The following is a 12,680-nucleotide window of genomic DNA, read 5'->3' on the forward strand; positions in this document are numbered from 1 at the left end:
GTGGAGATGACTGGTAGCCCTAAGCACCAGGATGACATATGTTTTAGTTTCCCTTATTTTCTTGGGATAGAATGTCACGAGCAACACTCTCCATCTTTTCTCCTATCTACTTCTGTGTCTGCAAACATCCTCTTAGGCACAACATCCCAGCTGTAAGCCCACTCCAGACAGTTGAAGCCTTACCTCTTCTCAGTTCCTACCAGCTTATTTTCCCTACAGTTAGTAGCTACTTCCAGTATTTCTCATACTGTATTAACTTAATGATCTGTCTCTTGAAAACTTTTGGAATGACAGTATAGACTTTCAGCTTCTAAACAAAATGAGTAACACAGAGTAACAGGGACTGGATTTACCCTCTCACCCGAAAAACAATACAAGTAAACAAAATACATGAAACAACGATTTTCCCGCGTTGGACATCAGGCAGCACAGGAAAAAGGAGCAAATAAATAAAGAGCATTAAGATTTCCCATGTTTATTACTTGGAATAAATTTCTAGGCCAAGGCAGTAAGTGAGAAATCTGAACCACACAAAACCTCATGTATTGAGGAGACAGAGCTGAGAGTGTAGGAAGTCCAGCGTAGCTGGAGTAATCATGGCAGCGTACCAGGGAGACAAAAGCTGCACAGAGAGCGTTTCAAATGTGCATAAGGTTTCCCTCAAGTCTTCAGCTGAGTACTGACTAGTGCATGATATGAAGGAACTAATTAACCAAGACTAGAAGAAGATCACCCAAAAAGAAACTGAGGGAGCAATCCCCAGAGCTCACACACAAGGCTATCGACTCAGTAGTAGGACAAAAGTAGCTATAGATTAAAGGCTGTTCTGGTTAGGCCTTGAAAAGCTTGAAAGCAAGCCTCAAAAAAATTTATTTTTAGTAATTTAACTGCCATAACAAAGCTTATAACTATTCCTAGATATATAAAAATGTCTAGGGCCCAACAATGTAAAACTTACAATATCTGGCATTCAGTCGAAGTTTACCAGGCAAGCAAAGAAACAAGAAAACGTAACCCATAATCAGCTCATCAAAATCTGTCCAGAAGTGTCTCAGATGTCAAAATTAGTAGACAATGACATTAAAAGGGTTTTTATAACTCATTTCATATTTTTAGAAAGGTATAGAAAAGGATGAACACTTAAAGGAGACACATAGAAGAGCAAAATCAAACTTTTGGAGATGAAAATAATATCTGAAATTCGAAGCAAAAAATATAGTGAATGGAATCAACAATAGTTTAGACAACGCAGAAGAAAACAATTTAGTGAACTTAATGTATCAGAGTAAAAACTATGTAAAAGAACACACAGAGAAAAATAATAGGACTGAAAACAAATTGAAGAGAGCATGAGTGAGCTATGGAACAACGTGGAGAATCCTAACATACATGTAATTTTAATCACTGAAGGAAACGCCAGGAAGTTGTTCTTCCTGTTTGAAGAAAGAATGACCAAAATCTTTTTCTAGCCGGTTTTAAGATTTTTTTATCACAGATTTTAATAAATTTGATTATATCAAAACTCACACTAAATACAAGTCAAGGTCTGAGGACAAATGTCTAGAGCAGTCAAGAGAGTGACATAATGTTGAGCTCTCCAAGACCACATAGGGCATATCAAATTTCAGAATGGCCATCCCCTGGCCAGCGCAAGAATCGCCTTCCTTACTCTAGCCCTTCCATTAGGAACTTCCAGCACTACTCCAGCATCCTTGGGTATGGTTGTAATAAAACATTATTGTTAAGGAGGTTTAATCCCAGTGTTGCATACATTCTGAATAAGCTGAAGTCTTGAAGGACATTTAAGAACGCTTGAGTGTTTTCTTTTCCATCTTTCTTTTTTTAGTTTTTTAATTTTACTGTAAGTTCTGGGATACATGTGCAGAATGTGCAGGTTTGTTACCTAGGTATACATGTGCCATGGTGGTTTGCTGCAACTGTCAACACATCATCTAGGTTTTAAGCCCCGCATGCATTAGCTATTTGTTCTAATGCTCTCCCCCTCCCCTTCCACCCCACCCTCTAACAGGCCCCAGTGTGTGTTATTCCTCCCTGTGTCCATGTGTTCTCATTATTCAACTCCCACTTATGAGTGAGAACATGAGGTGTTTGGTTTTCTGTTCCCGTGTTAGTTTGCCGAGAATGATGGCTTCCAGCTTCATCCATGCCCTGCAAAAGACATGATCTCATCTCATTCTTTTTTTTTTAGACTTGAGTCTTTATTTTCTAAATTCTTCCAGGTAAACTAGGTTTGCATACTGCTTAAATTAGTACATTAAATACATTTAAAATGATGTTCCAATAAGGTCCAATGTTGTAAAATTATCAGAATTACAATCAAGAGGCAAATATATCAGTGAATTTTAAAACATCAAGATTAGTATTAGCGTATGACTTGGTTGGGGGAAATCTGCTTAAATGCCAATACCTGAGTGTATTTAGACTAACAGGTGAATACAGTTAGGTGCACTCCAGCCACAGTGTCCTCCTTATCATTCCTGAAGCATCTCATGCATGCTCCTACCTAAGTACCTTGCATGTGCCACCGTCTCTGCCTGGGTCATTTGTTCCCTTACTTCATTCAGGTGAGACTCACTTCACTCTTCATTTTAAGAGAAAACCCTTCAAAAGTCATGTCTCTTCCCAACCACCAAATAGTACCCTAATGTCACTCTATGTGCACTTACCAAGTTCTATGCATGTTCCTTGCACTTATTTGTACCTGACATTACGTCATATATGCAGTTGTTTGTTACTCTAGAGCAGGGATTACTAAACTAAGGCCCACAAGCCAAATCCAGAATTATGCAACAGAGACTGCATGTGGCTTTTGAAGGCTAAGATATTTATTGTCTGATCCTTTCAGAAAGTGTTTGCCAATCCCTACACTAGAGTATGAATTCCACAGAGCAGGTATTTGTCTGCTTTGTTTCCTGTAGTAGACTGAATTATTTCTGCCCAAAATCTATATGTTGAAGTCTTAACCACAGTATACCTCAGAATGTGACTGTATTTGATCGGATCTTCAAAGAGTTAAGATAAAGTCATAGGATTGGCCCTAATCCAATATGGTGTTCGTATAAGAAGAGAAAATTTGGACACAAACACACACAGAAGGAAGACCACGTGAAGACACAGGGAGAAGACAATCATCTATAGGCCAGAGTGAGGTCTCAGAGGAAACCAACACTGCACAAAGGAAACACACATCCTTTATTTTTGAATCGATAAATTTAGTTAAAATTAGGAATCATTTTTTCTCCAAAATAACATGATTTTTCAACTGAATTTAACCATTTTTTTCCCACGGAAAATCATTTTAGAATGGTAGACAATGCCTGCTTTATAAAGCAGGTGAGTTCTTACGACTCCTGAATTATTGTTGGTAGACTGCTTTAGAGGAAACACATTTTATTTCAATTAATCATTATCACATTACTCTAAAATACATATGAGCTGCCAATTTACAAAAATAACTAATTTTTTCTCACTTTCTAGTAAAGATGGGGAAAAAAGCTATTAAGAGATAAGAATCTAAGTCTGTTTACATTCCATGGATTTAAATAAGTTGAAATAGATTCAAGTATAATTATAGCACATAATATTTCTATAATATCAGAACATAATTTTATGACAAGAGTACACAGCAAACTATAGTTTTGTGCATTGTATTCTAGTACCAACATTACTCCTGAAGTTCACAAAATTCCCAGGCTCATCAATAACCACAAAACCCTATGTGTGAGCTCCAAGCAGTGTCAGTCTGTTCTTGTAATCGCTACACAGCTAGAGAAATGCATAGTGAGAAGATCAGAGCTTCAAAACTAATCTGATGAATAGTTATGGAACAATAATATGAAAGTATTTTTAAAAGAGCATTTAAAATTGTTTTAATTAAAAAAAATGTGCTGCAAAGCACACAAGTAGGGAAAACTTACTCATTAAAGCTCAACTTAGTTAAAAGGAAGAGATGATTCAATTCTAAAATTGAGCCATTTGGGGTACACAAAAGTGAAAGCACCATTCAACTGTGGCTTTTAATCAATCTCTGCTCCTCTTAAACTCTATAGAAGTATTTAAGAACCTAACACTTCAAACACTCACAATAATCCAACTAGACTGGATTTTTCAAGGGCAAGCACTGTGGCTTTTGTTTTCCTGTCTAGTATTTATCTTACTACCGTCTCCTCAAGCACAGAGCTGGGCACCAAGTATACATTCAGTAGATGGATGTCAGTTGCTCACGTTACTCTCTAACCTCAGGGAGACCTCTAGCATCTTTCTCTCTGCAACTATCAGCCATCTCCTGCCTTTACTTCTCTCTCTTTAAACTTTGGGCCCACGGTCTACTGCTTTGGCGACTCCCTTGCCATCTTCCTCAAATCTTCTGCCTCACTGATGGTCGTTCCACTTGCCTAAAAAAGCTCCAAACCTGAGTCAGTTGAAACATCGCCACCCTGGCCTCCATTGAGACTACTCGATGCAGCTAGCAGAAAGCACAGCCAAACACCTGATGCCAATATTAACATTGGCTTTTCAACCTCAGCTGCACCCTCGCTGCTGCCTGCCTGCCACAGTCCTTCATCAGCTTTCTCTCCAGTTATGCACAGAGACTATTTCAAACGTTTTCCACTCCCCTAAAACTAGTCTCACCATGGATCTCCTCTTTCAGCCAAAGACCTCACCTCATACAGAAAACAGAAGTCCTTGAACTTTCTTTCGCAAGCCTACATATGTGTCTGTGCCTCTCCCTATCATTCCTTTGTTTCTTTCTGGAACAATGAAAGAAGAGGCTGTCCCTTCACCTAATCTCTGGAGCTCATCACTTTCAGTCTTCTCAGAGACATGGCTCAGTTGATGATTCCCTCTTTATCACTTCTGTCTTCAGCCTCTGCCTCTCTAGGGGTTCCTCGCTGTCAGCACTTTAAACATGCTCAAGTCTCTCTAGATTTAGAAATCACTGTCCCCTATTCCTCACATCACTTTGTGGTTACCTTCCTGCACTTCATTGTCCCAGCAAATTTCTTGAAAGCATTGTTACATGTGCTGATTTTACCTCCTACGTGCACTTACTCAGCCCACCATACCATGAAAACTTCTTTTCCCAAGTTAACCAAGTTTGTGACTATCTTGCAATTAATTCTGTGGACATTTTGGTCCATATCTATGTGACTTCTTGGCAGCATGTGGCACTGTTGACTGCTATTATCCTTCATGAAATCTTCAAGTTGACTTCTGTGACATTGATCTCCTCAGTTTTCTTCCTCCTGCCATTCTGCCTGGTCCTCTTCAGTCAAGCCCTTCTTCCCCTGACCATGGTGTTTTTCAAGTTTTTATTTGTATTGGTTTCTTAAGGCTGCCATAACAAAGTACCACAAATCAGGTGTGTTAAAACAACAGACTTTTTTTCTCCCTCATTTCTGAAGACTGGAAGTCTAAAATCAAGTTTTCAGCCATGCCAGGCTCTGTCTGATGGCTCTGGAGGAAGATTCTTCCTTGCCTCTTCCTAGCTCCTCATATCTTAGGTGCATCATTCTCATCTCTGCCTCCATAACCATCTCACCACATTTCTATCACTCTTTTGATAGAGTCCAAACCCCTCAGCATGAATTTCATGTTCTCTCATGGTCAAGCCTCTGAATTTCCTACCTTCAGTTCTCATGCTCTATGCTTCCGCCATATTGAACTTCTTCCAGTTCTTCCAAGTTCCCATGTTTTCTCTCATTTCTTGCCCTCTCCACTGGTTATTCTCTCTGCCTGAGATATTTGTCATTTCTCTTTTCATCTGGCCATCTCACACTCATTCTCCTTGTCTCAGTTAGATGTCACTTATTCAGACAGTCTTTCCTGAACCTGAGATTGAATTATGTACTTCTCCAATGACTGTTCATAGCACACTCTACTTCCCCGTAATCACCCTTACCATAACCCTTTAACCATCTGTACTATACTGCGCTATAAAACCCTTCATGATGCTTAGTACATTTAACTGAAGCCCTCAGCACTGTGCCTGGCAAATAGTGCATGTAGAATAAGTATTTATTACATGAAAAATGACATACATACTACATACAAGCTTCTGGGAAAATGAGTCGAGTTCAGAATACTGTATTCGTAGACTAACGTAGATATCCTTAAAACTAAGTTACATAAATTTCTTATGAATCATTGAGTAAAAACAAATATAGAAAAATAGATGCTTGGCATTCTTTAGCTGCCATAACTTAACTCCTGCAGAATACTTATTGATTGAATTGAAATGTTAGAATAAAAAAGAATATCAAAGATATTTTTATAGCCAGAAACAAAAGTTTATTCTAATATAAATGATTCTTAAATATGAAAAGAAGATGTCTTTTATGTAGAGTCCAGCCTAATTCGAAAGCAATAGATAGATAAACTGAAGGAGAAATTTCGTAACTTCATATTTTTCTCACCATCATTTTTATTCTAATCCTTTTAACTAAGAAATACATCCTCCCTGCTTTTTCATATCCCTTGACCCAATTACAACATCCATTTAGTCTAAATAGGAGACACTAAGCCAAAACACGGCAACCATTTTCAAGTAATTGAATTTTGTCTTCCAGAAGAAAGAACATATACCTCAGAGATATTGTGGGCTCAATTCCAGACAACCAAAATGAAGTAAATATGATAAGAAAGCAAGTCACACAAAATTTTTTGTTTCCCAGTGCATATAAAAGTTATGTTTACAGTATAGTCTATTAAGTGTGCAACAGCATTATGTCTAAAATCAACATACATACGTTAATTTAAAAATATTGTATTGCTAAAAATATGCTAACAATAATCTAAGCCTTCAGCAAGTCATAATCTTTTTGCTGATGGTGGGTCTTGCCTTGATGTTAATGGCTGCTCACTGATCAAGGTAGTGGTCGCTGAAGGTCAGGGTGGTTGTGGCAATTTCTTAAAAGAAGACAATAAGACAACAATGAAGTTGGCCACATAGATTGACTTTTCCTTTCATGAACCATTTTTCTGTAGCATGCCATGCTGTTTAGTAGCATTTTACCCACAGTAGAACTTCTTTCAAAATGAGAGTTAATTCTCTGAAACCCTGCCACTGCTTTATTAACTAGGTTTACGGAATATTCTAAATCCATTGTTGTCATTTCAACAATGTTCACAGCATCTTCACCAGGAGTAGATTCCATCTCAAGAAACCACTTTCTTGGCTCATCCATAAGAAGCAACTCTTCACCCATTCAAATTTTAACATGAGAGTGGAGGAATTCAGTCACATTTTCAGGCTCCACTTCTAATTCTAGTTCTCTTGCTATTCCTACCACATCAGTAGTTACTTCCTCCACTGAAATCTTGAACTCCTCAAAGTCATTCATGAGAGTTGAAATCAACTTCTTTCAAATTCCAGTTTGGTGATGATATTTTGACCTCTTCCCCCGAATAATAATTTTTTTTTTTTTTTCTGAGATGGAGTCTTGCTCTGCTGCCCAGGCTGGAGTACAGTGGCATGATCTTGGCTCACTGCAACCTCTGCCTCCCAGGTTCAAGCAATTCTCCTGCCTCAGCCTCCCAGGTAGTTGGGATTACAGGCACACAGCACCACGCCCAGCTAATTTTTGTATTTTTAATAGAGATGGGGTTTCACCATTTTGGCCAGGCTGGTCTCGAACTCCTGACCTCGTGATCCACCTGCCTCGGCCTCCCAAAGTTCTGGGATTACAGGCATGAGCCACCACGCCTGGCCTGAATGTTTTTAATAGCATCTAGAATGGTGAATTTTTTCAAGACTGTTCTCAGTTTACTTTGCCCAGATCCATCAGATAAGAGGAATCACTATCATAGCTACAGTGTTACAAAATATATTTCTTAAATAAGACATGAAAGTCAAAATTACTCCTTGATTCATAGGCTGCAGAATGGATTTTTTGTTAGCAGACATGAAAATAACATTCATCTCTTAATACCTCTCCATCAGAGCTCTTGAGTGACTAGGTGCATTGTCAATGAGCTGAGCAGTAATATTTGGAAGACAATCTTTTAAAAATATTCAGTAAACCATGCTGTAAACAAATTTACTCTCATCCAGGCTTTGTTGTTTCATTTGTAGAAAACAGGCAGAGTAGATTTAATGCAATTCTTAAGGGCCTTAGGATCTTCAGAATAATAAATGAGTATTGGCTTCAACTTAAATTCACCAGCTACATTCCCCTCTAATGTGAGAGTCAGCCTGTCCTTTGAAGCTTTAAAGCCAGGCATTGACTCCTTCTTTCTAGCTATGAAAGCCCTGTATGACATCTTATTCCAATATAAAGCTATTTCATCTACATTGAAAAAATCTATTGTTTATTGTAGGCACTTCATCAATGATCTCAGCTAGATCTTCTGGATAATTTGCTACAGCTTCTTCAACAGCACTTGCTGCTCCACCTTGCCCTTTTATGTTATGGAGATGGCCACTTTCTTTAAACCTCACGAACAAACCTCTGCTAGCTTCCAACTTTTCTTCTGCAGCTTCCTCACCTCTCTCAGCCTTCACAGAATTGAAGAGTTAGGGACTTGCTCTGTATTAGGCTTTGGCTTAAGGGAATGCCGTGGCTAGTTTAATCTATTCAGACCACTAAAGCTTTCTTCATATCAGCAATAAGATGGTTTTGCTTCCTTATCATTCATGTGTTCACTGGAATAGAATTTTAATTTCCTTCAAGAACTTTTCCTTTGCATTCATAACTTGGCTAACTGGTACAGGAGGCCCAGCTCTGGGCCTGTCTCAGCTTTCATTATGCCTTCCTTACTAAGCCTCCTCATTTCTGGCTTTTGGTTTAAAACGAGAGACTTGCTACTTTCTTTCACTTAAACATTTGGAAGCCACTTGTAGGGTTATTGATTCCCCTAACTTCAATATTGTTGTGTCTCAGCTAGTAGGGAGGCCTGAAGAGAGGGGTAGAGATGGGAGAACAGCCAGTCAGTAGAGCAGGGAGAACACATAGAACATTGATCAATTAAGTTTGCCATCTAATATGGACACGGTTCACAACACCCCAAAACAATTAAAATAGTAACATCCAAGATCACTGATCACAGGTCACCGTACAAACACAATAACAATGAAAAAGTTGGAAATATTGCAGAATAACCAAAACGTCACACAGAGGCACAAAGTGAGCACATGCTGTTAAAAAACGCCACCAATAGACTTGCTCGTTGCAGGGTTGCCACAAACCTTTAATTTGTAAAGAATGCAATATCTGCAAAGCACAATACAACAAAGTGCAATACAGTGAGGTATGCCTGTATGTATCCTTTGTTGTTTCATAGAGCAGAACACGGACCAAAGAATGGAATTTTTAGGGGGTCAGATTTGTATTCAACAGAGAGTTTAGAATAAACATTTCGTAGGCTGAATCACATAAATTCCACATCAAAGAGAAGCTGCGTGTGATAAAGCAATAACAATAACAATAGGTATGGTATTATTTGCTGAGTACCTGTAATGTACTAGACACTGTGCTAGGCATTTTCATAAGTATCTCATTAACACCCAAAACAATTCTGCGAAATCACTATCATTATTCACATTTTTATAAATAAACTGAGGTATGAAGAGAAAGGTCACTTGGCTAAGCTCACATATTTAGTAAAAGGCAGAGGTAAGTATTGAAGCCAAGTGTTTCTGACTCCGGATTCCCACCACCACTGACACCCCTCTTTTCTCAACCCCACACTCCTTCTCAGTGGTAGAAGAAGTCTAAAGAAACAATCTCTAAGACTCTCTTACAACTCTAAGAGTGTAATCTTCAACCCATTTCTTCGGGATATATAGGGGAATTCAACTATGAATGTCCCACAGAAAGACAGCCTAGTGAGCTTGAAATCTTAAGCCTGACAGGTGAATAAATGCCATGCTCTCTTCAGCAAACATAAAGCCATTAGAATCTAGCATCATAAAACAAATTCCTGTATAACTTTTTAAGAACACTGACAAAATAAGACATTATTTCCCATATTTTAATCACCGCCATCTCCTTTGTGTTTCGGTACCCTTCCTTTTATTGTTTCTCAAGAAAAGTAAATTTCACTTTAGATTGCTTTGTGTTAAGAAGATTACAACTTAGAGAACGGATTAAAACTGAATTTGCAATCTATTTTCAGCCTATTAAGGGTAACTATTTAATTCTATCTGGAATTCATCACAGAAGAAAGATGCTTCCCTGGATTATAAAAAGCAAGGTAGCATTTCCCTGGGATTTGTCATACTTCAAGGTAGGTTAGGACTACCCTACCCAAATAAATTGAGACTAAGAATAATGCTAGTGGAATTCTGTCTTAGAAAATCCAATTATATGAATCTATCCTTGGTGTAATAGACAGGTTGGCATTCAAATGCTTTATTAACATTTCAGTCAGATTTTATATTGATACAGCTACCAAGGCCCTCTATAGTTGGTATCTTCAGCAATATTATCTCTTTAGTCTACATTCCAAAAAGGTGGTTTAACCAATGAAAACAAAGATAATTTCTCATCTGTATGCTATGCTTTACAGCCCTAGACTCCTTTCTATTCCCTGTGCCACTCTCCCAGATTAAGCTTCTTCACCTTTCATCTAAACCATGATAAACACCTTGTAACTCTTTATATTAGTTAGACTTACCTTTCCAAGTAACAGCTCTGAGTAAGTCACATTTTCCTCCTTTAAAAAAAAAAGTACCAGTGAATTTCTATTAACTACAAAATATCATTTTTAGCTTTCAGGCAAAAAATAGGATTCTTATCTTGGCCCAGAATTTACCTTTATGAATTCTATTTCTGGCAGTATAACAGACTAGACTAAATACCCTGAGTGAACTTCCCAGCTAAAATAACCTACATGCCAAATAAAATGTAAAAATAATCTTGGGAAATTAATTGCTGAACTAGCATGAAAGAATACTTCAACAGCTAAAATAGAAGTAAAGTAGGGACTCCTGGTATGTAAGCAATTACCAAAGATTTCCAGTTGTCAGAGAGTTTTCTATTGACTTCTGATGATTTTAAGCTCCTCCTTAATGGCTCCACCATACATGAGAACTAGTAGATAAAGCACACAGTCATCATAAAGGGGTGAGAATGGGTTACTCCCACATATGTAGGATCCCAAAGAGTATCACACTCAGTGTAAGGCAGAACAATAAATAAATCTGCCACACCAAAGGAGAAAGCCAGGGAATTTATTGTATTAGTTAGTTTCCATACTGCTACAAAGAGCTACCCAAGACTGGGTAATTTATAAAGAAAAGAGGTTTAATTGACTCACAGTTCTACATGGCTAAGAGGCCTCAGGAAATTTACAATTATGGCGGAAGGAGAAGGAGAAGCAAAGACCTTCTTCACGTGGTGGCAGAAAAGAAAAAGCAAGCAACAGCAGGGAAAACTGACTTATAAAACCATCAGATCATCACTATCACGAGAACACCATGGGGGAAACCACCCCCATGATCCAATCACCTCCCACCTGGTTCCTCCCTCAACACATGGGAATTATGGGATTACAGTTTGAGAAGAGATTTGTGTGGAGACACACAGCTAAACCATATTACTTGTCTATATTGATTTTGGTGCTGAAGAAGAAGGAAATATATCTTGAGAAGCACATGCAGGTTCTTCTCATGGTGTTACAGTTTTGAATTCCTGATACCTATGTAGGTCAAAAAACTTTAAATGAATAATTTATTTAGAGTGATCTTTTGTTGGTAGTGCCACCACACAACTCCCCAAAGCAAAGGCAAATCCTCTTTGGAAGAATCTTTGAGTCCTTCAATTGAGATCTCAAAGAACTCCCATAGATACAGGTTCAAAGGAAATGAATAGTTCATATCAAAAATCTAATGACACATAACAAATCATCCTGAGTGGGAGCAAGCAGAAAGAGCAGATGGCAGAACCCAATGTGTAAAAATTTCAGATATTGTAATTATCAGACACAGATTATGAAATATCAAATATCTCAAGAATTTTTAAAGCTTGAAAATAGAATAAGGAATAAGAAACTATAAAGAAGGACAAAATAGATTTTTAAGAAATAAAACTTCTGCAAATGAAAACATAATTGAAATCAAATTGTACCCTTCCAACCTCATCTCCCACCAGATTTTTGTTGTTCTCTACGTGTTCTCTGAACTTTCTTGCCTATGTTCTTTTGCTTCCATTACTCTCTCATTCTGAACTACATTTTTCTCTCTGCATTTTGAGCTAATACCCATTGATTAAGGGTCAGTTCCAATGCTAACTCTTCGATTTAGCCACCGTAGACATTCAGATAGGTCTCCATTTTTGTTTACATTATATGTGACACTTAGAATATCATTTATTAGTTTGTTGATGCTAGGTGTATTTGCCCGGTTAGATTATAAACAACTTGAGAAAAAGAGATTATGATATAAGCAACTCTATTTGTCTCAACTGGGTAAGTGTCTTACCCAGAATAGATGTCAAATATATGCTGATTATACTGATTGGAGCTAAAAATTATTTTATTCCTGTAATGTATTCCATTCTATAGTCATAGAAACTTAAGCAACAAACTGTACAACAAAGAGGCCCACTTGGCTTAATTCCCACTGTGCATTATTTATAAAAATCAATATAAAATTTTGTCTCCTGTAATATTGTATATCTTGCTGTCTTTCCATTGAGCTAGATTTATGATAGTAGGAG

This window comes from Pan troglodytes, chromosome 16 (genome assembly GCF_028858775.2).
Source record: "Pan troglodytes isolate AG18354 chromosome 16, NHGRI_mPanTro3-v2.0_pri, whole genome shotgun sequence".
Lineage (NCBI taxonomy): Eukaryota > Metazoa > Chordata > Mammalia > Primates > Hominidae > Pan > Pan troglodytes.